General features: G+C 41.9%; 2 protein-coding genes across 12 annotated transcripts in view; one reads left to right on the plus strand and one right to left on the minus strand.

The window, feature by feature from the left end:
• SENP8 (SUMO peptidase family member, NEDD8 specific) overlaps nucleotides 1-148 on the minus strand; it is a 40,300-nt gene extending 40,152 nt beyond the window's left edge. For all 3 annotated transcript variants that reach the window (XM_010340279.2, XM_039468784.2, XM_074392720.1), the window contains exon 1: nucleotides 2-148. The gene's annotated coding sequence lies outside the window, so the exon portion shown is untranslated. The remainder of the gene's footprint in view (nucleotide 1) is intronic.
• A 205-nt stretch (nucleotides 149-353) lies between these two features.
• The window catches only part of MYO9A (myosin IXA), a 291,275-nt gene continuing 267,996 nt past the window's right edge, over nucleotides 354-23,632 (plus strand). For 5 of the 9 annotated variants that reach the window (XM_074392724.1, XM_074392723.1, XM_074392725.1 and 2 more), the window contains exon 1: nucleotides 355-781. The gene's annotated coding sequence lies outside the window, so the exon portion shown is untranslated. Of the gene's footprint in view, nucleotides 782-23,632 lie in introns of all 9 variants that reach the window. The other 4 variants (XM_074392722.1, XM_074392721.1, XM_074392727.1 and 1 more) reach the window with 1 other exon arrangement.

The raw sequence follows: 23,632 nt of genomic DNA on the forward strand, positions 1-23,632 counted from the left end.
CCTGCCTCGGGCCTCACCACCCCAACCAGCCTTCAGGCACCTCGGTATTAGCCGGAAAGCGACAGCTACGGTCGCAAACCCAGAGTTTTCTTCCCCAACCTTGCGACATCCCTCTCCAGTAGAGGGAGATTCTAAGGCTGTTTCCCGCTCTGCCGTAAGGTGAGGAAGAAAAAATTTGGGCGGGGCCGCCCGGGGCGTAGGAAATGGGGCGTGCCCGCGCAAGCGCAGGCTGTACTCTTCGACGGCGTCACGTGCGGGGGTGGGACCGGGCGGGGCCGCTCCGGGCTGGCAGTAGGGGGCGTGGGAGGTAAGTGCGCGCGCGCCTGCTCGCCTGCAGCCGAGGAGTCGCGCGGGGCGGGGCCGCGTGCGCGGGGTCTGGGACGCGCCGCCCGAAGCGGACAAGGGACGCGGCGGCGGTTGTCTGTGGCTGTTGAGCGCGTACGGGACAGCCAGGACCACGAGAGGCGGCGGCGGAGGCAGTAGCTGCACCGGCAGAGGCGGCCGCAGCGGTCGAGGCGGCGGTCCAACGCGTGCTGTCTGGGCGGGGTGCGGCGGGGGATGTGCCTGCCCAGGCCGGGCGGAGTCTCTCTGACAGGGCGGGGGATGCGCAGCGCCCGCTCGCCCGGACCCTGAGGCGGTTGGGCCCACCCTCCCGGAACCGTCCGACCCTCGGTGGCCTCGGCCTCTGCTGCCATCTCCGGCCCGACCCTGGGGTCGAAGGTGGGAGGCAGCTTCCGCCGAAGAGGAGGGGGCTGCGGTGGACACCGCGGCGGAGCCCGAGGTAAGACCCGCCCCAGCGCCCGGCGGCCCTCCGGCGCGTCCCGGCCCACGTCTCAGCCTTGCTCTTGGCTCTGGTCCGGCCGCCCCGCCCCGCCCCAGCGGGGACGCCCCGCGAGCGGGTCTGCGCCGAGCCTCCCAAACACCCGATCGGGACCCCGGATCCCCAGTAGACCCCACCCCCCGTATCTTCCATTGGCCGGGCACCATTCCGATCCTCGAGCCTCCCCGGAGATTCGTTTCTTGGTCCCCCCCCGTCCGGCAGACCCCATTAGAAAGAGCCCGTCAGAGTCCCTTGGGACTCTCCCTGGAGCTCCAAGACTCCGTGACACCCTCCCTTGGGCTGACCCGACCCCAGTTCCTTAGCGTCGCGACCGCCCCCTAGCCCGTGGCGTCCTCCAGCTGCCCCTCGCCCTCCCAGGAGTGGACCCCCTCCCAGCGCGCTCATCGCCAGGCCGGCGAGCGCTAACCCTAGCCATCGCGGCTTTCCGATAGCCGCTGTCATGGTGCTCTTACGCCCAGCAGATGCGATGTCAGCCCCTCGAGGTACCGTCGCAGACTCCGGCCTCTCTCCCTCCCCCGACTGTCCCCTCTCTCACAGACCTCTCCTCAAGCAAACGTTGTTCTCTTTCTCCGAAGTCGCGATTTCTCTCTTTGGTCGAAAGGGCTTTGCCATGAAATCCTGAGGGAATATTTGCTTAACCTACTGTATTCCCGCCAGTCTGGCTTTAGGGGACCGACCGAGACCCATGTTGGGAGGGTTCGGGCTGAAAAAGTGGGAGAGGCAGAGTAAAGAGTTATAGAAGCACGGGGCTGGTTGTGTGCGTGCCATTATAAGGTCACAGAGCCTGCGCCTCGTCCTGTCTGTTAGGTAGAACGTGTGAGGTTGTCCAGCTCCGACGGTTTAGGGGCCTCTGTAAGGATTAAATCACGTTACACAAGGGAATATAACTGTCTTCTTGTTGTATTACTTTCCCTCCTTGTCGACTGCTACAGATACTGGAACTGTTTTTTCTTCCTTTCTTTTTTTTTTGAAGGATACTGGGGGTCGTTTTTGGATTCGTTGTTTTTGGATTTGCTAGAAAAACAAGATTTGTAGCTTTCCTTAATCCCTGAATACTTCGATGTCAGTTTAATAAAAAACTTCTGCTGCCTGGTGTTGCTGTCTTGTTTCTCCAGGAAGCAAGTACAGAAATCATGCAGTGTTCACTGAGGTCATTACCAACAACAGCCTTCTCAATAATAGTAAAATGTTGAATAAAATGTTTGAAGTTGAGCTCCTGAGCTGTCAAGAAGGAAATTGTAATGTTGCATCAAAAGATCAGTACGTGATTTTAATATAGGCATAAGGATGAAATGTAAAGAGGTCTTTGTAGTCATACTTAAAATTTTTTTATTGTGTGACAGAAAATCACATTAAAATTACAGATAGTAACTAGACGTAAAAGTCAAAAGTTTCAAAAGAGTAATGTGGTAAAAAGTTTCTGTTCCTCCTTCATTCTCTGGGCACCCATTTTCCCTCTTTAGAGGCAACCGCTATTTCCAGCTTCATGTGTATCCTTTCTATGATATTTCCAGAATGTAGAAACCTATACATTTATATTTTTAAGACACTATACACAATGGTTGCATACTTTACACTCTATACATAGCCTGTTTTTTCACTTAATAGTACGTCCTAGAGATCATTCACTAACAACGCGTATGGAATTGCTTCAGTTAGTGGCTGGATAGTATTCTCTTTTTGTGGATTGGAGGTTATTTTTGGTGTTTTGCTTTTACCAGCAATGCTGCATGCTTTTCTTTTAAATGTTTCTGCGGTTATGTATGTTTAAATAATTTTGTGATTTGAACAAAATTCCTGATGATTCTTTTATGTTGAACCTACAAAAATGATGTAACTAAATACCTCGTTGAACCTCTGAGCTTACACTGTGATTAGCTGTGATGATGATTATAACATATTTCAAATAAATTATTGAAGGATTTTAAAGCAGGGGATTGGAATAGTCAGATTTGAATTTTAAACCAGTCATTCTGGCTGCAGTGATGAGGGTGAATTGAAGAGTAGAATAAGGCTAAAGGCGGGAATATTAGGGTAATCCAGGCAAATGGTGAGGTATTGGGAGTTGATTTGGTGATTTTATTATATTTGGGGTTACAGAGAAGTTGCATAGAGGATAAAATCTAGGTTTCTGGCTTGTGCCTTCACTGAGGGGGGGAATCCCATGAAGGAGTGGGATTTTATTTTTATTTTGTCGAGGTGGGATACAGGGGTTAATTTGTGACATGTTCAGTTTGGGTGGCTATAGTTCTGTCAGACGTAGATGGTCATTAGACAGTGGGATTTGTGGCTGAAGCTCAGTATCAGGTTCTGGGTTGATACTAATAGATTTTGGAGGCAAAATCATACAGATGGGAAGAGAAAAGGTTTTAGGATAGAAACCTAACATTTAAATTACAGGTAGAGTTGAATGTTTAAATTAGATGATTAAGTCCCTTAAAATCTTTTTTTTTTTTTTTTTTTTTTTTTTTTTGAGACGGAGTTTCGCTCTCGTTACCCAGGCTGGAGTGCAATGGCGCAATCTCGGCTCACCGCAACCTCCGCCTCCTGGGCTCAGGCAATTCTCCTGCCTCAGCCTCCTAAGTAGCTGGGATTACAGGCACGTGCCACCATGCCCAGCTAACTTTTTGTATTTTTAGTAGAGATGGGGTTTCACCTTGTTGACCAGGATAGTCTCGATCTCTCGACCTCGTGATCCACCCGCCCCGGCCTCCCAAAGTGCTGGGATTACAGGCTTGAGCCACCGCGCCCGGCCAAGTCCCTTAAAATCTTTTTCTAGTTTAAGCATTAACAGTGAGATTCACCATCTAATATATGAATTTTTAACAGTTATTTTCCCTTAGTTATTTTAGTAGTATATAGTTTCTGGTGGAAATTGGGTAAACTTAGATTTCTTTCTTTTTTCTTTTTTGTTTTTTTCTGAGAAGGAGTCTTATTGCCCAGGCTGGAGTGCAATGGCACGATTTTGGGTTCACCACAACCTCCGCCTCCCAGGTTCAAGCAATTCTCCTGCCTCAGCCTCCTGAGTAGCTGAGATTACAGGCGTGTGCCCCTATGCCTGGCTAATTTTGTGATTTTAGTAGAGATGGGGTATCTCCATCTTTGTCAGGCTGGTCTTGAACTCCCGACCTCAGGTGATCCATCCACCTCAGCCTCCCAAAGTGCTAGGGTTGCAGACTTGAGCCACTGTGCCTGGCCAGTGTTTTTAAAAAGTACCTTAATAGAAGCTAACTGTGTTAACCCTATCTTTCCTAATCATTTGGATTATACTACATGGAAGTTTGTTGAATCTTTAATAACTGCAGAGAAGTGTAGGAGGTTTGAAAATATGTTTTTCCAAGAATATTAAGGTTTTTAGTTGGAATGATTTTTAGTTATATTACTAGTTTGAAATAAATATTAGTCAAAGACTTTTCAGACATTTTAAAAACCATGATATTGACTTAATGTATTGATTCCTAAATCTGGAACTGCTGTCTAGAGTGCTTGCCTTTGCTCTAGACCCCTGTAAAAGCACCACCTAATGGACATCACCACTTTGATTCACATTTCACAAACACTTCAATCCAAACATTTAGGAAACACAACTTTTCCTGCCTCTTTTTCCCACAAAACAGTGGGGAGACAGCTGAGACAGAAACTGCAACAAAATTTTTTCTTCCCGATTTCCTGTCTTAATGACACCACTCTTTCCTCATGAAACCTTCAGGAACCTGGGAATTGCCCTCCACTTCACTCTGTACTTCACTGCCAACATCCAGTTTGTCACTATGTCTTGGACATTTTCCCTCATGAGTTTCAGGTCATTCCTTATTACATTTTGTTGCTTCTACCTTGTTTTAACTCAAAATATCTGTTTGTTGGGCTTCTGTAATGCTGAGTGGTCTTCTTGCCTTCTGTCTTCTGCCTCTTGCCATGCCCTCCAGTTCATTCTCTTCACCGCTGTTGGAGTAAATGTTCTGAAATGCTCTTTTAGTTAGGCTCTTTCAATTGCAGGGAAAAGAGTCAAATTACCTTAAGTAATGAAGTGCGTATTGAAAGGAACCACACACAGGGGAACCCAGGAAAAGTTAAACAACTTACTCTCAAGAACAAGAACCTAATAAAGCTGAAAGCAGAACAGACTTCACTCCAGTGCTCCATTGTTAACTTGTCCTAGATACCCTTTCTTTCTCCTCCAGTTTTTTTCTCTCCTATGTCTTAGCTTCTGTTTATTCCTAATTTCTGCTCCTTATAACTACTGTGTGACCCCCATGCCAACATCTTGCCTCCTGGCTGTGATCATTTTAACTTCAGCTCCTGTTGATAACCTCTTCCTTTTCCCTAGGATTTTGTGGTTTGAATTACCAAGAAACAATTACTTTGGCTTGGCTTTTTTCTCATTGATTGCTAGCAAGTCTGTGTCTCTGTGTACTTAGGGTATGCCACCACACTTGGCTGTTTAATGTTGACTGTGTGTTTGTATATATATATTGGTATGGGGAAGATTGTAATGTTGGAAAGTATGGGGCAGTGTGCAGGCTAATTTACTGCAGAATGGGGTTGTGAGCATGGTCCACACCAGAATTGACATGTATGGTACAGATAAAAATCAAATCATGTCCTTTCCTATTGAAAAATCTTCAGTGATGTCTCATTGCTTTCAGGATAGAGTTTAAACTGTAGCATGGCATGTATATGAGATCATTCATGATCTAACTCCTAATTCTCTAGTTTTTCTTCCCTTACTCTCTTCCTTACATTCTTTAATCCACTCTTAATGACTTTAGGCTTTCTCTCAGGTAACATGCTCTCTGTTGTCTTTACATTTGATATTCTATTTTCCAAATTTCCACTTTCCCCTTTCTTTGCTTAGCTAATTTCTGTCTGACCTTTAGGATTCAGTTAAGGCGTATATTCTTCAGGAAGCTTTCCTTTACCCCTTTCAGATTAAGTTAGGCACCACTATTGTGTGTTCCTGTAGCACATAGTAATTACTTCTATCATAGCTCTCTAATGAAATTGCTGAGGCCGGGCACAGTGGCTCAAGCCTGTAATCCAGCACTTTGGGAGGCCAAGGCGGGTGGATCACGAGGTCAAGAGATTGAGACCATCCTGGTCAACATGGTGAAGCACCGTCTCTACCAAAAATACAAAAAATTAGCTGGGCATGGTGGCACGTGCCTGTAATCCCAGTTACTCAGGAGGCTGAGGCAGGAGAATTGCCTGAACCCAGGAGGTGGAGGTTGCGGTGAGCCGAGATCGCGCCATTGCACTCCAACCTGGGTAACAAGAACGAAACTCCGTCTCAAAAAAAAAAAAAAAAAAAAGAAAAAAGAAAAGAAATTGCTGAATGACTTGTCTTGTTTTCTTCACTAGGGTTTAACTACTTTGATAAGAGGTATGGTATCAGTGCTCTTCAGTAAGACAAGTTTTTAGATTGAGCGTTTAAAAAATTAAAAAAAATAGACAAGGTCTCACTGTGTTGCCCAGGCTGGTCTTTAACTCGTGGACTTGAGCGATCCTCCCGCCTCAGGTTTTGAAAGTGCTAGGATTATAGGCGTGAGCCACTGTGCCCAGCCTAAAAATATAAGACTTTATAAATTATAAAATATACAAAGAATATATAGCTCATAAATATATAGCTCAGTGAATTTTCACTAATTGAACATACCAGTGTAACCAATACCTACATCATGATACAGAATATCACTAGAACTTTACAAGCTACTTCATGCTTTCTAGTCACTGATTCAGCTCATAGAGGATTTAATTACATGGGAAACCCTTTAACATATAGATTTCCATACCTATTTTTTGTCTATCTTTAGACATACGAAGGGTATAGGTATTAGAATTTTGATTCTTTTTTTTTTTTTTTTTTTTTTTGTTGAGGCGGAGTTTCGCTTGTTACCCAGGCTGGAGTGCAATGGTGCGATCTTGGCTCACTGCAACCTCCGCCTCCTGGGTTCAGGCAATTATTCTGCCTCAGCTTCCTGAGTAGTTGGGATCACAGGCACATGCCACCATGCCCAGCTAATTTTTTTGTATTTTTAGTAGAGACGGGGTTTCACCATGTTGACCAGGATGGTCTCGATCTCTTGACCTCGTGATCCATCCGCCTTGGCCTCCCAAAGTGCTGGGATTACAGGCTTGAGCCACCGCGCCTGGCCAGAATTTTGATTCTTTAGAAAGAACATACCGAATTTATGTTACAGAAATAATTATGGCAGGGTTTCATACAATAGACAAGTTCAAAATAACATACTACCACTAAAGTTTATTTGTGAGATGTTATATTTAGGTAGGTGTTCTTGTTTATACATTTAATATAATTTTGGAGTGGCAGAAAATAATATGATAGAACAAAGTATATTTGCTGAAAATAGCCTATGAATTATAAGTGGTAAGTATGTTTGGGATAGATAGGTACAGTAAACATGTAAAGCACTTTCCAAGTAGTGTTAGGCCTCTGGGTTTTAATGTGAATTATGTTGCTGGCATATTTTGGCAGTGGGGTCATCCAGCGGGCAACTGAGGTATAATTTTACATGTACAGTTAGGAATGGACTAGCTGTCCTGTCATAGACAGCTGGTTTGCTAAAAATTGTGGGTTTTTTTTTTTTTTTTCGATTAGCAATAATTTTGGAGCATACTACTTCTTGGTTTTGATTTTTCTTAACCTGTAAGATTATGTAGCTCTTTGAGTATATAACTGTATTCCTTTAAATATTCCTTTTCCTTAGATAGGCATTTATATCTGTGAATCTTAAATTCATTAAGTGGAGAGAATACTGTATGGATTCTCAAACCTAGATTTCTAACAGACCCGGATTCAAGTTCTAGCCTCATAACTTTTGAGATGTCATTTATGGGCAAGTCAGTTAACATTTGTGAGCTTCAGAACATTCATCTCTCAAACGGGATAATTGGAAGGTGGAGGTGGGAGGATCACTTGAGCCCAGGAGTTTGAGACCAGCCTGGGCAACATCGGAGACCTTGTCTCTACAAAAATGATTTAAAAATTATTAAAATAGCTGATTGTGGTGGCATGCCCCTATAGTCCCAGCTACTTGGGAGCCTGAGGTGGGAGGATCACTTGAGCCTGGGAGGTTAAGGCTGCAGTGATCTGTGATCATGCCACTCTACTGTAGGCTGGGCAACAGTGTGACACCCTGACTTAAAAATAAATTGGGGATAATATTTGCTTCATAAGACTATCATTGGAGTTAAAACATTTTATGTAAAGCAGGAAGCACATAGTAGGTACTCAGTAAGTCTTTCTTTTCCCTCTTGAATATGTCTTTCTTGTTTTATTTATTTTTTTGAGATAGTCTCGCTCTGTCACCCAGGCTGGAGTACAGTGGCACAATCTTGGCTTCCTGCAATCTCTGCCTTCTGGGTTCAAGTGATTCTGGTGTCTCAGCCTCCCTAGTAGCTGGGCCTACAGGTGCATGTGACCAGGCCAACTAATTTTTGTATTTTTAGTAGAGGCAGGGTTTCACCATATTGACCAAGTTGGTCTCGAACTCCTGACCTCAAGTGATCTGCGTGCCTCAGCTTCCCAAAGTGGTGGGATTGAAGGTGTGAACCATTGTGCCCAGGCTATTTCTTGTTATGTTTAAATATGAAATCAAGAATTTTAAGAATTTTACTGTGTGGCATGTAGAATAAATGACTAATCAAAGCTTGTTGCTAAAAGAAGCAGATATTAGGACAGTCTACTCGCTGTCTTTAAAGTGTGATATTTTTCAGTTAAAATATTTCTTGTGACATTGGGGAATGTTAAAAATTTTTAAAAAATATTGCAAAGAAGTGCTTCTCTTCATGTCTTAGCATATTAAGTGTAATGGATTTTAGAATGTATTTGATTCAGTGTGAGTTATCATAACAAAATGTGTTCTGTTTGCCAATGACAAACATTCCTTAAATAATTGACAGATTTTAGTACTATTGCTGTTTGTAGTGTGTAAGTATTTGTTTGAAATCTGTTTACCTTTATTGATCAGATGATAGTGGGCTGAGTAATCTCTAGAATTTTCTTTTTGTTTTTTTCTTGAGACAGTGTCTCACTGTATTGCCCAGGCTGTACTCAAACTCCTGGGCTCAAGCAGTCCTCCCACTTCAACCTCAAGAGTAGCTGGGACTACAGGTGTGTGCCACTACGCTGCCTGGCTAGATTTTTTTTTTTTTAATGTAAGGGAGAAAGTTCTTCAGGTAGACTGTGTGGACATGTTTATAAATGATTTTTAGATTGTATTTTTTTTTTTTTTTTTGCCTTATTTGCTTTTTTTTTTCCCCCCTGTGAGAGTCTCACTCTGTCACCCAGGCTAGAGTGCAGTGGTGCAATCTTGGCTTACTGCAGCCTCTGCCTCCTGGGATCAAGTGATTCTTGATTCTTGTGCCTCAGCCTCCTGAGTAGCTGGGATGACAGGTATGTGACACCACACTCAGCTAATTTTTATGTTTTTAATAGTGACAGGGTTTCACCATATTGGCCAGGTTGGTCTCAAACTCCTGACCTCAAGTGATCTGCTTGCCTTGGCTTCCCAAAATACTGGGATTACAGGCATGAGCCACTGTACCCAACCAATATTTTTGCCTTATTTGCTTTTGCCACTCTGTTTTCTTTGAGTTTTGTTCCTTCCCTTCCGTACTCTTTTTTTTTTTTTTTTTTGAGACTGAGTCTTGTTCTGTTGCCAGGCTGGAGTGCAGTGGCACAATCTCGGCTCACTACAGCCTCTACCTCCCAGGTTCAAGCGATTCCCCTGCCTCAGCCTCCTGAGTCGCTGGGACTACATACAGGCATGCACCATCACGCCCAGCTAGTTTTTTGTATTTTAGTAGAGACGGGGTTTCACTACCTTGGCCAGAATGGTCTCCGTCTCCTGACCTTGTGATCCACCCGCCTTGGCCTCCCAAAGTGCTGGTATTACAGGCATGAGCCACTGCACCCAGCCCCTACTCTTTTATGATTAAAATCTTAAAGAAGTGTAAAAGTTGGAAGAGAAAACTAATATGTCTGTCAACTAGATTGAAAAGATAATGCTATGCCATCCGTATTTGCTTTATTGTTCCCTATGTGATTTTTGCAGAACCTTTTGAAAGTAAGTTGTGGCTGGGTGCTGACTCACACCTGTAACCCCAGCACTTTGGGAAGCCAAGGCAGGTGGATTACCTAAGGTCAGGAATTCAAGACCAGCCTGGCCAAGATGTTGAAAACCCCGTCTTTACTAAAAATGCAAAAATTTACTGGGTATGATGGTGGGCATCTGTAATTCCAGCTACTCAGGAGACTGAGGCAGGAGAATAATTTTTGCCTGGGAGGCAAAGGTTGCAGTGAGCTGAGATTGTACCATTGCACTCCAGCCTGTATGACGAGCGAAACCACATCTCAAGAAAAAAAGTTGTGTGCATTGTGACAAGTTTACTGCAAAATACTTGGTATAGATTTCCTGAGAAATAGATATTTTTCATTTCACCATATGCCGTTACCAATACCTAAGAAAAATAATACCCAAATAACTTTTAATATTGTTTATATTCGAATTTTTCCTATTGTCCTGAAAAATGGCTTTTTTCAAAAGAGAGCTCAGTTACTTTTTTTTTGCATTTCATTTGATTGTCTCTTTTTAGTCTCCTAATCTAGGAAGTTTCTTCTCACTATGACATTAAAATTTCTTGGAAGAGACCAATCATCTTGTAGAATGGCCTGTTTTCTAGAGTTTTCTGATTGTTTCTTTGATTTTTTAACTTGTTCTTCTGGTCCTTGTATATCCTGTAAACTGGAAGTTATATTGTAAAGGATTGAATAGATTCATGTTAAAAAGTTTTGGCAAGAATACTTCATGTTGTATGTCATGTTGTATATTATAGGAGTCGTGTAATGTCAGCTGTCTTATCAGTGATATAAGTTTGATAGGTTTAAGTTGGGTTTGCTTATGTCTCCATTTTAAAAGTAAATTTTTCCTTCTGTTATGTACAATAATCTGTGGGTCTGATACTTTGGTACCATATAAGTATTCCATTCCTCAGTATTCCTTCTGTAATAATTTTAGCATCCTGGTTGATCCTTAGGTATTTAAGGATTGCAAAATGGTGATTTTTCTAATTCTGTAATTCTTTTTCATTTATTAGCTATCATTCTTCAGTTAACAAGACCTTTGTAACCTTTATCAACTGTGAGTGAACAACAGTTCCTATTAAAAGAGAACAGTAAATGCTTAATTTTTTCTTAATTTTTGGAGTGAGGATTTGTGTAATAGTCATGTACGGTATGAATTTGTTGTTTTTTTGAGATGGAGTCTCACTTTGTCGCCCAGGCTGGAATGCAGTGGCACTATTGCAGCTCACTGCAACCTCCATCTCCCGGGTTCAAGTGATTCTTCTACCTCAGCCCCTGAGTAGCTGGGATTACAGGTGTGTGCCACCACACCCGTCTAATTTTTGTATTTTTAGTGGAGACAGGGTTTCACCATATTGGTCAGGCTGGTCTCGAACTCCTGACCTCATAATCCGCCTGCCTTAGCTTTCCAAAGTGCTGGGATTACAGGTGTGAGCCACTGCTCCTGGCGCAAATCAGTTTTTTAATGGGCTCATGAATTTTTGTTGTATGAAAGTCATTTGTAGACTTTTTAAAAATGCTCAAATTGTCTCAAATAAGGACAGTGGAATGCATTCAGACAGGCTTCTGATCCTGAACCCATTAGTCTTTGAGTGATTTCTTGCTTTTGGGTACAAGATATCTTGGCTCATCATGGACTTTTCCTGCTTTAGACTCGGAATCAGCAATTTCTTCAAGAAACTTGGTCTTTTTGCAGTGGAGGATTGTATTTATTTGTATATTTATTTAATTTTTAATTTTTTCTTTTTTGGGATGGAGTCTTGCTCTGTCGCCCAGACTGGAGTGCAGTGGCACAATCTTGGCTCACTGCAACCTCTGCCTCCTGGGTTCAAACGATTCTCCTGCCTCACCTTCTGGAGTAGCTGGGATTACAGGTGCACACCACCTTGCTTGGCTAATTTTTGTATTTTTATTTTTTATTTATTTATTTATTTTATTTTTTTTTTCGAGACGGAGTTTCGCCCTTGTTACCCAGGCTGGAGTGCAATGGTGCGATCTCGGCTCACCGCAACCTCCACCTCCTGGGCTCAGGCAATTCTCCTGCCTCAGCCTCCTGAGTAGCTGGGATTACAGGCACGTGCCACCATGCCCAGCTAATTTTTTGCACTTTTAGTAGAGATGGGGTTTCACCATGTTGACCAGGATGGTCTCGATCTCTTGACCTCGTGATCCACCCGCCTCGGCCTCCCAAAGTGCTGGGATTACAGGCTTGAGCCACCACGCCCGGCGCTTTTTTTTTGTATTTTTAATAGAGACAGGGTTTCACTGTGTTGACCAGGCTGGTCTCAGGCTCCTGACCTCAGGTGATCCGCCTGCCTCAGCCTCCCAAAGTGCTGGGATTACAGACTTGAGTCACCACACCCTGCCGAGGATTGTATTTAGAAACCAGTATTTAGATGCTAAGTATGCTGCTTGTTATTGTGCTATCATTGAGGCTCTGACAGGAGAGAGTAAAAAGGATGATATCATCTTGATAATTCTGATTCACATTTAACATTATGGATTTCTTCCTTTTCTCCCTATTCCTCTTCCTCCTCTTCCTGTTGGTTTGTGAAATTATTTTTGTTTTAATCTCTTTTACATTGAAAATCATAGTTTTTATTAACATTGCTGTATTTGTTTTTTCTAAGTATTTATAAAATAGTTTCAAAAATATGAAACTGCTCAATGAGACTCAAAATTTCTTTGAATTTCTATTTGTCCTTAGACTGTATCCTACTAAGAAGGTACCCACTGTAAGCAGTACTGTGTTCAGAAGTCATTTGAAATCATGATTTTCTCAGTTTGATGGTTACCAATTTGATATACTTATTTCATTTTAGGATTTTGCTTTTCCCGTTTTTAGACTTAATTTGGCTGGATGCTATGGCTCACGCCTGTAATCCAAATACTTTGGTTTTTCACCATGTTGGCCAGGATGATCTTACTCTCTTGACCTCTTTTTTTTTTTTTTTTTTTTTTTTTTTTTGAGACGGAGTTTCGCTCTTGTTACCCAGGCTGGAGTGCAATGGCGCGATCTCGGCTCACCGCAACCTCCGCCTCCTGGTCTCAGGCAATTCGCCTGCCTCAGCCTCCTAAGTAGCTGGGATTACAGGCATGCGCCACCATGCCCAGCTAGTTTTATTGTATTTTTAGTAGAGACGGGGTTTCACTATGTTGACCAGGATGGTCTCGATCTTTCGACCTCGTGATCCACCCGCCTCGGCCTCTCAAAGTGCTGGGATTACAGGCTTGAGCCACCGCGCCCGGCCCTCTCTTGACCTCTTGATCCACCCGCCTCAGCCTCCCAAAGTGCTGGTATTACAGGCATGAGCCACCACACCCGGCAATCCAAACACTTTTTGAGTCTGAGATGGGAGGTTTGCTTGAGCCTGGGAGGTTGAGGCTCGGTGAGCTGTGATTGCGCACTGCACTCCAACGAGGGTGACAGAGTGAAACCCTGTTTCAAAAAAATAATAATAAAAATAAACTTGATTTTATTCTTTGAATATGTAAAGCACTTACATAATTCAGAAAGAGAAAGTTATACTTAAGAATCGTATTTTCTTTGTTTTTAGAGATTGGATCTTGCTCTGTCACCCAGACTGGAGTGCAGTGGCATGATTATACATTGTAGCTTTGAACTCTTGGGTTCAAGCCATCCTCCTGCCTTAGCCTTCTGAGTAGCTGATACTATAGGTACCTGCCCCCGTGCCTTGATAATTATTTTTTTTATATTGCATTTTATTTTAGTAGGGATGGGGTCTCTCTGTGTTGCCTGAACTCCTGGCCTGAAACAGTCCTCCTTCCTCGGCTTCCCAAAGTGCTGAGATTACAGGCATGAGGCATTGTGCCTAGCCAGGAATGTCATTTTCTTTTATTTATTTATTTTTATTTCATTTTAGGTTTTGGGGTACATGTGTAGAACATGCAAGATTGTTGCCTAGGTACACACGTGGCAGTGTGGTTTTCTGCCTTCCGTCCCCTCGCCTGTATCTGTCATTTCTCCCCATGCCATCTCCTCCCACCTCCCCAGGAATGTCATTTTCATCCCCATCTTCTTCATCCTGTTTTCTCACTCCTTTATAGGTAACCATTTTTGTAAGTCTTTGATTAATAAATCTAATATTTTTCTCTCAAAAATAAAATATATGTATTCTCATTTCATATATCAAAGGTAGCATACTGCATATACTGTTCTGTACTTTTTTTTTTCCACTTATATTCTGGAGAGGACTTCATATTGGTATATAAGATGTTTCTCATTCTTTTTTATGGAGACACAATATCTTATTATATGAATGTACTGTAGTTTTATTGAGTGAGTTTGGTTCTGAAGGGTATTTGCGTTTAATCTTTTGAATTATATATAGGTAATACATAGTGAATAAATTGATTAAAAAATAAAGCGTTCCCACCATTTCGGGAGGTCAAGGCAGTAAGATTGCTTGAGGCTAGCAGTTTGAAATCTGCTTGGGCAACATAATAAGACCCTGTCTCTACCAAAACAAACATAAAAACTGGCCAAGCATTGTAGTGTGTGCCTGTGGTCCTAGCTATTGGGGAGGCTGACATGGGAGGATCACTCGAGCCCAGGAGTTCAAGGTCACAGTGAGCCATAATGATCATGCCATGGTAGTAGTCCAGCAACCTGGGCAATAGAGCAAGACCCTGTCTTTTAAAAGAGAAAAAGGGAAAAAGAAAAAAGAAAAAGTTTCTTTCCCAAGTAACGAGAAGGAGCTGATTTTTTTTCCAGAAGGGTCTTGTAGCTTTCAGAGGTATATTTGTTTTATTTTGTTGCTGAGATGATTTTAGGAGAAAAACAGTAGATACATTTTGGTATGGTACCTGGGTCTGAAGGGACAGTAGATGATTTGTCTGCTTTATTTCACTGTTTCCTGGCTCCTTGAATCATTAGAATTAAAAAGCCGCTATCTCGGATGTTTTCATTTAAGGATACTTACATTCTGTCTTCACTGGTTTTTGTCTCAAATTCCCTTCTTGTGTACGTCTTGTGTACCATTTCCCCTTAACTTTAACCTCTCTTCTTTCTCCTTTTTTTGGTCTTAAATTTCAGATTATATATAGGATTCTAAGCATTTAATGCACAGCTTCTTACAGTTTAGTAGGGCAGAACAGAGGTATGCTATGAATGAAAAGAGAAAGAGATCAGGAAAATGCTGAAGACGGGGAAGATTGCCTACTGGGATGTAAAGAATTCAGTCTCTGGGCTTGTAGAATGGGGATTGGTTTAGGGTATCATTCAGATCTAACTTGTCTTTTACTCCATTTAATCAGAATGGAATGTGTTTCATTTATTGATCAAAATATTTGAGCACCTATCATGACCAACTTCCTTATGCGTAGGCACTGTGGAGGATACAAAACATTTTATAATTATGGTAGCTTTTTAAAAAAATGCACTCTAGCGACCAGGGTTATATTGGCATATATTAAATTACCATAGTAGTCATATGCGGTTGTTATTTTTCCTTTTCGTTCATATACTGATGCTCCCTGACTTATAATGGGGTTGCATCCTGATAAACCCATCGTAAGTTGAAAACAGTTGTTGAAAATACCGCAAGTTGGCCTGGCGCTTTGGCTCACGCCTGTAATTCCAGCACTTAGGGAGGTCAAGGTGGGCGGATCACCTGAGGTTGGGAGTTCGAGACCAGCCTGACCAACATGGGGAAACACTGTCTCTACTAAAAGAAGAAAAAAATAGCTGGGCATAGTGGCGCATGCCTGTAGTGGAGGCTGAGGCAGGAGAATCCCTTGAACCTGGGAGGTGGAGGTTGCGGCGAGCCAAATCATGCCATTGCACTCTAGCCTGGGCAACAAGAGCAAAACTCCGTCTCAAAAAAAAAAAAAAAAGAGAAGGAAATACTAAGTTGAAAATGCATTTGATACACCTAACCTACTGAATGTAATAGTTTAGCCTAGCCTTCCTTAAATATGCTCAAAACATGTTAGCCTACATGTTTTGGACAGAATCATCTGGCAACACAGTATGTACTACTGAGGATAAGTTGTTTGCAAGCGCTGCTGCTTTCTGCTGCTGCCCAGCATTATGAGAAAGTATTGTACTGCATATTGCTAGCCTGGGAAAAGATAAAAATTCAAAATTTGAAGTATTCTACTGAATGCATATAGATTTTGCACTGTTCTAAAGTCTGAAGGTTGTAAGTTGAACCATCATACATTATGGACCATCTATATACATGAGAATGCATAAAACGTGCAGTTTAAAGGAAATTACCGAGTGAATGTTAGTGTTGTAATTGCCCAGGCAAACAAACCAGAAGTGCTTCCCTCCAACTTCACCATCCCCTTGCCCTTATTGAAACTCTTTGTGGAGATGAGGTCTTGGCTGTGATTCCAGGGTAGATCTCGAACTTCTGGGCTCAAGTGATACTTCTGCCTCAGCCTCCCAGTATTGGAATAACAGGTGTGAGCTACTGTGTCTGGCTGCTTTTTTTTTTTTATCCTTAATTATTTTTGCCAGAGGTTTGCCAATTTATTAATCAAAGACTTACAAAAATGGTTACCTATAAAGGAGTGAGAAAACAGGATGAAGAAGATGGGGATGAAAATGACATTCCTGGGGAGGTGGGAGGAGATGGCATGGGGAGAAATGACAGATACAGGCGAGGGGACGGAAGGCAGAAAACCACAATGCCATGTGTGTACCTAGGCAACAATCTTGCATGTTCTACACATGTACCCCAAAACCTAAAAACTATGTTGTTTATGTATAAGTAGGACTTAAAATTATGAAGCAAAGCAAAAAACTGTCACAAAGATCAGAATAATAGCTGCCTCCACTGAGCGGGAGTTGTTGGTTTTTTTTTTTAATACAAGTTCTGGCTTTGATGGCCCTTACTATTTGGTTTTCTCTCTACTTATCACTGTGTTTTTGTCATTTATTTTCTTTTTTTTTTTGAGACGGAGTTTCGCTCTTGTCACCCAGGCTGGAGTGCAATGGCGCGATCTTGGCTCACCGCAACCTCCGCCTCCTGGGTTCAGGCAATTCTCTTGCCTCAGCCTCCTGAGTAGCTGGGATTATAGGCACGCACCACCATGCCCAGCTAATTTTTTGTATTTTTAGTAGAGACGGGGTTTCACCATGTTGACCAGGTTGGTCTTGATCTCTCGACCTCGTGATCCACCCGCCTCGGCCTCCCAAAGTGCTGGGATTACAGGCTTGAGCCACCGCGCCCGGCCTGTCATTTATTTTCTAACCAATGTATCATCATAGCAGGTTTTTGAGATGGAGGATCTTGTTTTATCACCCAGTCTGGTCTCAAACTCCTGGGCTCAAGTAATCCTCCTGTCTCAGTCTCCTAACCGGCTGGGGCCATAGGTGTGTGCCACCACACACACTTGATCACTTCTGTTATTTCCTTCTACTTTCTTTTTTTTTTTTTTTTGAGACAGAGTTTCGCTCTTGTTACCCAGGCTGGAGTGCAATGGCGCGATCTTGGCTCACCGCAACTTCCGCCTCCTGGGTTCAGGCAATTCTCCTGCCTCAGCCTCCTGAGTAGCTGGGATTACAGGCACGCGCCACCATGCCCAGTTAATTTTTAGTATTTTTAGTAGAGGCGGGGTTTCACCATGTTGACCAGGATGGTCTCGATCTCTTGACCTCGTGATCCACCCGTCTCGGCCTCCCAAAGTGCTGGGATTACAGGCTTGAGCCACCGCGCCCGGCCTACACAACATTTATTGATTAAATTCCCTGTCTTATATGGACATGGTTTTTGGTGCCTCAGAACAATTATAATAGTTATGTCGAGTATCACTGATCACATATCACCATAACAGATATAATAATGAAAAAGTTTGAAGCTAAATGTGACGGCTTACACCTGTAATGCTGGTGCTTTAGAAGGCTGAGGTGAGAGGTTTGCTTTAAGGCCAGGAGTTTGAGACTAGCCTCGGCAACGTGATGAGACCTCATCTGTACAAAAACTTGAAAAATAAGCTGGGCAGGGTGGTATGCATTTGCAGTCTTAGGTACTCGGGAGGCTGAGGCAGGAGGATTGCTTGAACCCATGGGTATGAGGTGGCAGTATGCTATGATGATCATACTACTGCACTCCGGCCTGGGTGAGAGTGAGATGCTGTCTCTAAAAATAAATAAATACATAAAAAAGTAAAAACAAGATTGAAATATTGCAAGAATGGCCAAAATCTGACACAGAGACAGGAAGTGAGCACATACCGTTGAAAGATGGCACCTGTCGACTTGCTTGACCAGGGTTGCTACAAACTTTAAATTTGTTTAAAAAAAAAAATGCTGTGTCTGTGAAGTACAGTAAAGCAAAGTGCAATAAAATGAAGTATGTCCTTGTATATTAGATTTTCTTACTCTTTCTTTCTTTTCTTTTTTCTTTTTTGACTAGAGTCTCACTCTGTTGCCCAGGCTGGAGTGCAGTGGCATGATCTCGGCTCACTGCAACCTCTGCCTCCCAGGTTGAAGCGATTCTCTTGCCTCAGCCACCTGAGTAGCTGGGACTGCAGGCATGTGCCACCAAACCCAGCTGATTTTTTGTATATTTGGTAGAGGTGGGTTTTACCGCGTTAGCCAAGATGGTATCAGTCGCTTAACCTTGTGATCTGCCTGCCTTGGCCTCCCAAAGTGCTAGGATTACAGGCGTGAGCCCAGCCACTCTTTCTTATATATTTTTTCTTTCTCCTCCTCCTGTTCTTCTTCCTCCTTCCTCCTTTTTCTTTCTTCTGACAGGCTCTTGCTTTGTTTTCCAGCTGGAGTGCAGGGATATGATCATAGCTCACTGAAGCCTCGAACTCCTGGATTGAAGTGATCTTCCCACCTTAGCCTCCCAAGTTCCTGGAATTATAGGTGCAAGCCACTGTAGGAAAGTGCCTGACTTTTTTACATGTTTTCTTAACCTTTTTTTCTATTTCTTTTTTTTTAAATATGTATTTTTCTTTTTTCACTGTGGATAGTTTCTTCAGATGTATGTATTAAGTTCACTACTTTTCAATGATTTTATTTTATTTTTTTTTATTTATTTATTTATTTTATTGAGATGGAGTCTCTCGCTCTATTGCCCAGGCTGGAGTGCAGTGGCATGATCTTGGCTCACTGCAACCTCCACCTCTTGTTTTCAAGTGATTTTTATGCCTCAGCCTCCCAGGTAGCTGGGATTACAGGCGCCTACCATCATGCCCAGCTGATTTTTTGTATTTTTAGTAGAGACAGCGTTTCACCAAGTTGGCCATGCTGGTCTCGAACTCCTGACCTCAAGTGATCCCCCGCCTTGGCCTCCCAAAGTGCTGGGATTACAGGTGTGAACTACTGTGCCAAGCCTGATTTGATTTTTAATTTCAGTTCTTTGTGTTTTACAATTTTAGAAATTCTTTTTAGTTCTTTACATTTGCTAAGTCATTTTTTCTCTGTTGCCCAGGCTGGAGGGCAGTGGTGTGATCTCGGCTCACTCCAGGCTCTTTCCCTTGGGCTCAAGTGATCCTCCTCTCTCAGCCTCTTGAGTAGTTGGGACTGTGGGTGCAAGCCACCACACTCATCTATTTTTTTACTTTATTTTATTTTTTGTGGAGACAGGGTCTCACTCTGTTGCCCAGGCTGGTCTTGAACTCCGGGACTCAACTGATCAGCCCACCTCAGCCTCCCAAAGTGTGAAAGGCATGAGCCACCACACCCAGCTTGTGAAGTCATTTTTTAATGATTATTTCCCTTCTCATATATATGGCCCTTTCAGGCCTGTTTGTTCTTTTAAACATTAGAAAACAGTTATTTTATATTCTCTATATGATCTTTTCTAATATCTGAAATTTGTGTGTGTGTTTCTATTCTTTGCTTGCTTGCTTTCATTTGTGGTGCTTCGTTTTTTTCCTGCTTGTTAATTTTTCTTGGGACATTATTTGTGGGATTTGCACATGTATCTTCTAAATGTTTATGGCCTGATGTTTTTTGCTTCACCTGGGTAATGGGAATTAGAGCCTCAAATCTGTGTGCGTGTGTGTGTGTGTGTGTGTGTGTGTGTAAGGTGGTGGCTGAAGTGGTGTGTGCCTTGTTACAAGTCAAGAGAAACTGTAGCTTGTGTCACCTATTTTGTTTGGGCTGCAAGCTAGTAGTGTTTTGTGTTTTGTGTTTTTTTTTTTTTTTTTTTTTTTTTTTTTACATTTTTAAATGGTTGGAAAAAATAATTTGTGACATGGAAATTATATGAAATTCAAACTTCAGTGCCTGTAAGTCTTTATTGAATACATCCGTGCTCGTTGGTTTATGTATTGTCTCTGGCTGTTTTCATGCTACAACAGCAGAACTGGTTGTTAAAACAGAGATCATATTGCCTTCAAAGCCTGAAATATTTATTTTTTAGAGACAGAGTCTCCCTCTGTTTCCCAGGATGTCGGGCAGTGGTCTTGCAGTGGCACAATCATAGCTTACTGCATTCTTAAACTGCGGGGCTTAATGGATCTTTCTGCCTCAGCCTCTGGAGTTACTGGGCCTACAGCAGGCACCACAGTCAGCTAAGGCCTAAAATATCTGTGTCTCTGGCCCTTTACAGAAAAAGGCCAGAGACGCAGATATTGCTGATTCCTGCTAATAACTGTCAGTAACTCTCCTTTCTCCCATCTTTCTTTTTTGCTCAGTACCAAAGCAGCTTTCTTTGAAGTTCTTAGGGGATTAGGTTAGAATGGGACAGGTTTTCTTTCGTTCATTTTACTGGTTCCAGCCATATGGTATAGGGGTCTCTTATCAGACTCACCACTAAGGGGGTGGTCATGAGCTTGGCTTCTATCATTATGAGACTATGAAAACCAAAGCCTGAGTTTGCCTTCTGTCAGGAGCTAACCTGGCTTCAGTGTTCTGTTTATCTTTATGAATTCCTACTCTCTCTTATGTTTTGGGCTTGTAATTCTTTAACATTAGCTCTTTGAGACTTTTAAGAATGTATATTTTCTAATGTATTTAGTTTTAATAATTTTAGTGGTAGTTGTGTTCTATGTAATTGGCCATGTTATTGGAGATAGATATCTCCATTTTTTTTTTTTTTTTTTTTTGAGTATGAAGAATTAAGGCCCAGAGAGAGAATAGCTCGGGTAAAGTTATATTACTAGTAAATAGCAGACAGAGACATTGATTTCTGGAAGCTTATTTATGATGTAGGAGTGTGAGGAGTTAGGCTTGCTTATTCTTTCCCATATGTGACTGTAGTCTTTTTTTTTTTGTGACTGTAGTCTTAAGGATTTCTACTGCTTAAGCCATGTGGAAATGTCTCAGTAACAGAGGACAAGAAAAGAATAAAGTGTTTAAAAGCTGTTTGGTACAGAAAGTTAACACTCTATATAGATACTCAAGAAATAAACATGTTGAAAAAGAATTGGAAAATTTTGTTTGACTGTAAAATTCAGTAAATTTGCCATATTGACTTTATGTATCAGTGCTTAAAACAGGTATGAAAGTTCACTTTTTAAAAATTTTTGAGATAGATCTTACTCTGTCATGCAGACTTTGGTGCAGTGGTGCAGTCAAAGCTCACCGCAGCCTTGAACTCCAGGGGTCAAGTGATCCTCCTGCCTCAGCCTCCCAAGTAGCTAGGACTATAATATGAGCTACCACGCCTGAGTAGATTTTTAAATTTTTTTTGTAGAGATGAGATGTTGCCTTTTTTTTTTTTTTCTGAAGCTGTTCTTGAACTCATGGACTCAAGTGATTTTTTTTTCCACCTTGGCCTCCCAAAGTGCTAGGATTACAGGTGTGAGCCACTGTGCCCAGCACTCAATCATTGTTTAATTAAACAAAATTTAATTGTTTACTTAAAAAACAGTGTCACACTTAATCTCACAGCAACCATTAATTAGGTGATGGTGATTTTTTTTTTAAAAGAATATAAACAGTTAGGGAAGGTGGTTTATTATCTTTCCAAGTTTACACAGCTAGTAAGTATAGTAATAGGATCTGAACCCCTCACTGTGTGACTATAAAACCCATGTTTATTTTCAGATAACATTGTAAAAATTTCCAAAGTCTTTAAATGGTTAATTGAAATTTTATGAAAATATGTGTAACATTTCTATATTTATATTAGAGCCCCCCCCCCAAGGCTTTTATTTAGAGGCTGTTTAGTTTTATTTCAGACAATTCAAATAAGTATTTGGTTTCTAAGGTTATATGTTATAGAAGTAATAAATGAAAACAGGGACACTTGTAGGTTGTTAGGCTGACAGGATGAAACACTTGTGTATTAAAGTAAAGCAATCTGGGCATATTGATCAGGACAGACAACTTTGTTTACATCAGTAGTTTCTAGTGAATATCACCGTATCATATCAAAGTTAACATTTGTTATGAAATTCTAAATTTCTTTCTTTCTTTCTTTCTTTTTTTTTTTTTTTGAGAAGGAGTTTCACTCTTACTGCCCAGGCTGGAGTGCAATGGCCCGATCTCGGCTCACTGCAACCTCTGCCTCCCAGTTTCTAGTATATTGGGTATACCATGGAATACTATGCAGCCATAAAAAACGATGGGTTCATGTCCTTTGCAGGGAGACATGGATGAATTTGGAATTAACTATCCTAAATATATATGCACCCAACACAGGAGCACCCAGATTCATAAAGTAAGTTCTTAGAGACTTTCAAAGGGACGTAGACTCCTATATCATAGTAGTAGGAGAGTTTAAGACCCCACAGACGATATTAGAAAGATCATCAAGGCAGAAAATTAACAGATATTCAGGATCTGAACTCTGCACTGGATCAGATGGACCTGATAGACATCTGCAGAACTCTGTACCTCAAAACAACAGAACATACATTCTTTTCATCACCGCATGGCGCATACTGTAAAACTGACCACACAATGGGACATAAAACAATCCTCTGCAGATGCAAAAGAACTGAAATCATAACAGCCACTCTCTTGGACCACAGCACAATAAAATTAGAAATCAAGTCTAAGAAAATTGCTCAAAACTATACAATTACATGGAAATTAAACCACCTTCCTCTGAATGACTTTTGGGTAAATCATGAAATTAGGGCAGAAACCAAGTTCTTTGAAACTAATGAGACCAAAGATACAGTATACCAGAATCTCAGGAACACGGCTAATGCAGTGCAAAGAGGAAAATTTATAGCACTAAGTGTTCACATCAAAAAGTTAAAAAGATCTCAATTTAACAACCTAACATCACATAAAGAGTAACTAGAAAACCAAGAACAAACCAATCCCCAAACTTGCAGAATACAAGAAATGACCAAAGTCAAAGTTGAATGGAAGGAGATTAAGACATGAAAAACCAGGCCGGGCACAGTGGCTCACGCCTGTAATCCCAGCACTTTGGGAGGCCGAGGCGGGTGGATCACGAGGTCGAGAGATCGAGACCATCCTGGTCAACATGGTGAAACCCCATCTCTACTAAAAATACAAAAAATTAGCTGGGCATGGTGGCGCGTGCCTGTAATCCAAGCTACCCAGGAGGCTGAGGCAGGAGAATTGCCTGAACCCAGGAGGCGGAGGTTGCAGTGAGCCGAGATCGCGCCATTGCACTGCAGCCTGGGTAACAAGAACGAAACTCCGTCTCAAAAAAAAAAAAAGACATGAAAAACCATTCAAAAGATCAGTGAATTTAGGATTTGGTTTTTCAAAAAAAAAAAAAAATTATTCACTAGACTAATAAGAAAAGAAAAGATCCAGATAAACACAATTAGCA

This window comes from Saimiri boliviensis, chromosome 2, assembly GCF_048565385.1.
Source record: "Saimiri boliviensis isolate mSaiBol1 chromosome 2, mSaiBol1.pri, whole genome shotgun sequence".
NCBI lineage: Eukaryota > Metazoa > Chordata > Mammalia > Primates > Cebidae > Saimiri > Saimiri boliviensis.